Source organism: Pan troglodytes, chromosome 5 (assembly GCF_028858775.2).
Source record: "Pan troglodytes isolate AG18354 chromosome 5, NHGRI_mPanTro3-v2.0_pri, whole genome shotgun sequence".
NCBI classification, from domain to species: domain Eukaryota; kingdom Metazoa; phylum Chordata; class Mammalia; order Primates; family Hominidae; genus Pan; species Pan troglodytes.
Window position 1 is genome coordinate 33,653,937 of NC_072403.2, and position 4,785 is coordinate 33,658,721.

Consider the following 4,785-nt stretch of genomic DNA (forward strand, 5'->3'; position numbering starts at 1 on the left):
AGGCCCCGCTGGGATTCGAACCCAGGATCTCCTGTTTACTAGACAGGCGCTTTAACCAGCTAAGCCACGGAGCCACAGCCGAGAAATGCTTCGATCGTATCCTACTTGAAAACTATTTCACACTTCCATAATTTGCAACAATCCCAGCAACTAGTTTGTTAGATGACTTCACAACAAAAATAGACATTCAGGTCTCAGTGAAAACCAAATAATTTTATTTTGAAAGGATTAATTCATAGGCTGGATTGAAATGAGTATTTCCCCTTGAAAAGTTGTCCCGGCCCGGCGCGGTGGCTCACACCTGTAATCCCAGCATTTTGGGAGGCTGAGGCGGGCGGATCACCTGAGGTCAGGAGTTCCAGAACAGACTGGCCAACATGGCGAAACCCGTCTCTACTAAAAGTACAAAAATTTGCCGGCGTGGTGGCGGGTGCCTGTAATCCCAGCTACTCAGGAGGCTGAGGCAGGAGAATCGCTTGAACCTGGGAGGTGGAGGTTGCAGTGAGCCGAGATCATGCCACTGCACTCCCACTCCAGGCTGGGCGACAAGAGCGAGACTCTGTCTCAAAAAAAAAAAAAAAAAAAAAAAGAAAAAAAGAAAAAGAAAAAGAAAAAAAGAAAAGAAAAGAAAAGTTGTTCCAACATGGATACCGCTAGACTCACTATAGGCTCTCGTGGCCAGGTAGGGACTTTTGCTGAACCTCAAAGGAAAAATGAATTGACTCTTTATTAACCGTCATTTTGTTTTAACCACACCTGTTCTCTTCTCTGTTAGTGTGGAGAAGCAGGGGTTATTGGTGGAAGATTAGCACATGTCTGACACGTGGTTGCTGTAGGAAAAGAACTATGAGGATATGTGGTGCATCTATCAGATCCCCCCCTCCTATCGCTTCTCGGCCGTTTGGCTAAGATCAAGTGTAGATTCCCCACCCGGGCCCCCCACGCCCAGGTGGTGGCACTCATTCCTCAACTACAGGAATATTAACTACTGATGGCTCATGTCTGGGTCCGACTCTGGGACCTACCTTCAGTGGAAGGGAAGTCACTTGCTCCAAGTCACACCCCACCACTGGAGCAGCTCAAATCCCATGACTGTTGATGGAGGAATATATAGGTCTGCCCTTCCCGCCTCCCCACTATAATTAAGGACATTTGTGAAGGACCATTCCAGATTTATATACACCTGTGAGATGGGCTGGACGTATGTTGCGCCTGTATTGAATTCAGCTTCTGTCTTTTCTCAATCCTGCTCACCTCACCCTCTCACAGATGCTGATTTTGAGAGCGTCCCCAATGAACTTCCCGCACACAAATCTCCATCTCAGTGTCTGTTTCCTAGGGAACTGACCGATGACAAAAAGCAAGTGACTGATGCCTACGGTGGTCTCTTGAGGTCAAAGTAAGTCTAAATGTGGCCCAGTCTTTCAGGAATCATTTACCATAACAAGTGTCCTAGTAAAACAACAATGATAATAATAATCTGTGCCACAAACTTTGAGCATTTTCACTACAGAACAAAACAAACGAAGACATCTTCTAGTTGATTAAAAAGATGTACAGGCCGGGCACGGTGGCTCACCCCTGTAATCGCGGCACTTTGGGAGGCCGAGGCGGGCGGATCACTTGAGATCAGGAGTTCAAGACCAGCCTGGCCAACATGAAACACTGTCTCTACTAAAAATACAAAAATCAGCCTGGCGTGGCGGCTCGCACTTGTAATCCTAGCTACTCGGGAGGCTGAGAAACGAAAATCGCTTGACCCGGGAGGCGGAGGTTGCAGTGAGCCAAGATCACACCACTGCAATCTAGCCTGGGCAACAGAGCGACACTCTGTCAAAAAATTAATTAATTAAATAAATAAAAATAAAATAGGGCCGGGCACGGTGGCTCACGCCTGTAATCCCAGCACTTTGGGAGGCCGAGAAGGGTGGATCACGAGGTCAGGAAATCGAAACCATCCTGACTAACACGGTGAAACCCAGTCTGTACTAAAAATACAAAAAATTAGCCGGGCATGGTGGCGGGCGCCTGTAGTCCCAGCTACTCCGGAGGCTGAGGCAGGAGAATGGCGTGAACCTGGGAGTCGGAGCTTGCAGTGGGCCAAGATCGCACCACCGCACTTCAGCCTGGGCGACAGAGCGAGACTCCGTCTCAAAAAAAAAAAAAAAAAAAAAAAAAAAAAAAAAAAAAGTGCAACTTTAGTGAAAGGAGCTGAAGGACACGAAAAGGTGATTTATTATTTATGATGTTAAACTAATTTTAATTTTTCATATTCAAAGAGTTGAAATGTAAAGTTAGAAAATAAATGGCAAATTTGTCTAGTCAAAGGATATGATTCTCATTTCTAAGGCGAAGACATGAATATAAAGCATTAAACACATTATATACTAATAGTGCATATCCAAGATAAGACTTTACAATTTATATATATATATATATAAATAAGTGTATGCATATACGTCTAAATAGAGGGGGAGGGCATAAGGAGGGCATTTAAAATGTACATAGGCCAATTAACTTTTGAAAATATTACTACCCTTAACTAACAGAAACAGTCGTGGTAGGAAGAGGGGGAAAGTAGAATCTTGTCAAAAAACAGACAGTAAATCATGAATTAGCTGCTCCAGTGGCCCCTTCCTGGGTTGTCACCTGCAAGCAGGAGCATCAGGCTCCGTCTGGAAGCGGGGCACCTCTCAGGGGCAAATGTTTCACGCCTGCTTCCTCTGAGTTGTCGAATCCGGGCCTCGCCTCCTCCTCCCTTTTCAGATCATAGGATTTCTCTCCCCCGCAAATAATGGCCCTTACTTCGGAAACACGCTGGCTCCGTAATCCCTATTATTGTTTTGGGGGTTTGGTTCTGTCCAGGGAGGAGGGGAGGGCAGATGCTCAAGAGAGGCTGTCCCCACCATCCTTTTGTCTCAGCGAACCCCAGTCCGCGCCCGAGCGCCACTAGCTGTCCTGTGACGGGAACTGCAGCGGCAAGTGTGTGACTTTCTTGAGCCCGGAGCCACAGGCCTGGGAAGCGCCGCTGAGACTTCAGGGTCGTAGTGACAGAGGAACCACCCGAGGCTAGGCGGGGAGATGGTGCAGTTCCCGGATCCCGAAGGCTTCGAGAAGAGCCGACCTGTCTGGAAGGGTCTCCAAGAACAGAGAGGATTCTGCAACCATCACTCGGGAGCCGCGTCCTTTCAACCTTGAGACAGCTCCGTGGTCCAACGGTTCCCTGATCCGCTGGCCGAGATCTCAAGCTTGGATGCAACTTCGGATTCGCCCCAGGCAGGAGGAAGGAAGCCCCGATTGGAAACGTTGACTTGAATCTTCTCGGATCAGAATTAGCAGGTTAAGAAAAACTGTTTCCCCGTAAGAAGCAGGGTTCTTTGGTGTTCAATGTGGAGCTCCGCCACTCCCAGCCCGGGTGAAGGAAAACTGGGAAACAGAATGAATGTGATTATCTATTCGAAGATAAATTTCCACAAAGCATGCCGTTTGATAGTAGCTTATAATGGGGAAGTAAGGCATCTTGTCATCCGGCCGGTTAGCTCAGTTGGTTAGAGCGTGGTGCTAATAACGCCAAGGTCGCGGGTTCGATCCCCGTACCGGCCAAGTGTTCCCTGTGGTTTTTATCACCAGAAAGGATAGTAACCCAGACATCTATCTAAACGTGTACCTGTGTGTTTCTCCAGGCTTAACTTTGCCCCGAGAAAACGAATCTGTGAATTTGATGCGCCCTCCCTTACTCGACAGCAGTTAATTTGAACGGGGACGTTTCTTTCCGCTGCCTCCAAGGCATACCCACATCCTACCCGTAAAACAAAGGGCCTATAGTATAGGCACCTTACAGTGACAGAGGTACATTACGGTTGGAGGCTTTTGTGATTCTTGTCCTCCTCTGCCCCAGGGAAATTTTCTTGGAGTAAAATACTGAATTATTTGATTACTTCCAAAAAAAAAAAAAAAAAGCACGTAAAACCACCCACCGTTTGTATCACTCATGCTGGGTCATTCCGTTTTCTTCATTTCAGTCTAAGAGAAAACAAGATTATAAAGTGAGAAAGAAAAATTTTCCAAAACTTCAATGATAACAATGACAAAGATCTGTTTTATATACTCTGAACGCTTATTCCAAGGTGAACAGGATACATACCTTTAAAAATATTTTTCTAATTTAAGAGTTTTTTAAAAAATAAATAACACCTTATTATTATACAAAGAAACATTTTAAAGACAATTTAAAAAGATATAGTAAAAAAGTTTTCTTTTCTTTCTTTTTTTTTTTTTTTTTTTTTTTGAGACAGATTCTTGCTCTGTAGCCCAGGCTGGAGTGCAGTGGGCCGATCTTGGCTCACTGCAGCCCCTGTCTCCCAGGTTCAAGCTATTCTCCTGCCTCAGCCTCCCGAGTAGCTGGGATTATAGGCGTGCAGCACCATGTCTGGCTAATTTTTGTATTTTTAGTAGAGACGGGGTTTCGCCATGTTGGCCAGACTGGTCTCGAACTCCTAAGCTCAGGCGATCCACCCACCTCGGCCTCACAAAGTGCTGGGATTACAGGCGTGAGCCACGCTGCCTGGCCTTTCCTTCCATTTTTATTCTTCATCAGCTCAATTCTCACCACCACCTTCTATAGGTAAACTCTGTCCTTAATTTCTCATATATCCCTACTGGGTTTCTTTATTTAAATACTGCATTTATATCGATTATTTTTTCTTCTTTTTCACACAAAAGAGAGCTTAGTTATTTACTCGTTGTTCTGCATTTACACTTTTTCTTAATGTATCTTAGATGTTT

The 4,785-nt window shown here is 45.5% G+C and overlaps 2 non-coding genes across 2 annotated transcripts; one reads left to right on the top strand and one right to left on the bottom strand.

Annotated features, from left to right (window-relative positions):
* Nucleotides 1-74, bottom strand: TRNAT-AGU (transfer RNA threonine (anticodon AGU)). Its single transcript has one exon. It is a non-coding gene; the product is annotated as a tRNA-Thr (tRNA).
* Nucleotides 75-3,529: 3,455 nt separating this feature from the next.
* Nucleotides 3,530-3,603, top strand: TRNAI-AAU (transfer RNA isoleucine (anticodon AAU)). The gene has a single exon. It is a non-coding gene; the product is annotated as a tRNA-Ile (tRNA).
* Nucleotides 3,604-4,785: the final 1,182 nt, after the last annotated feature.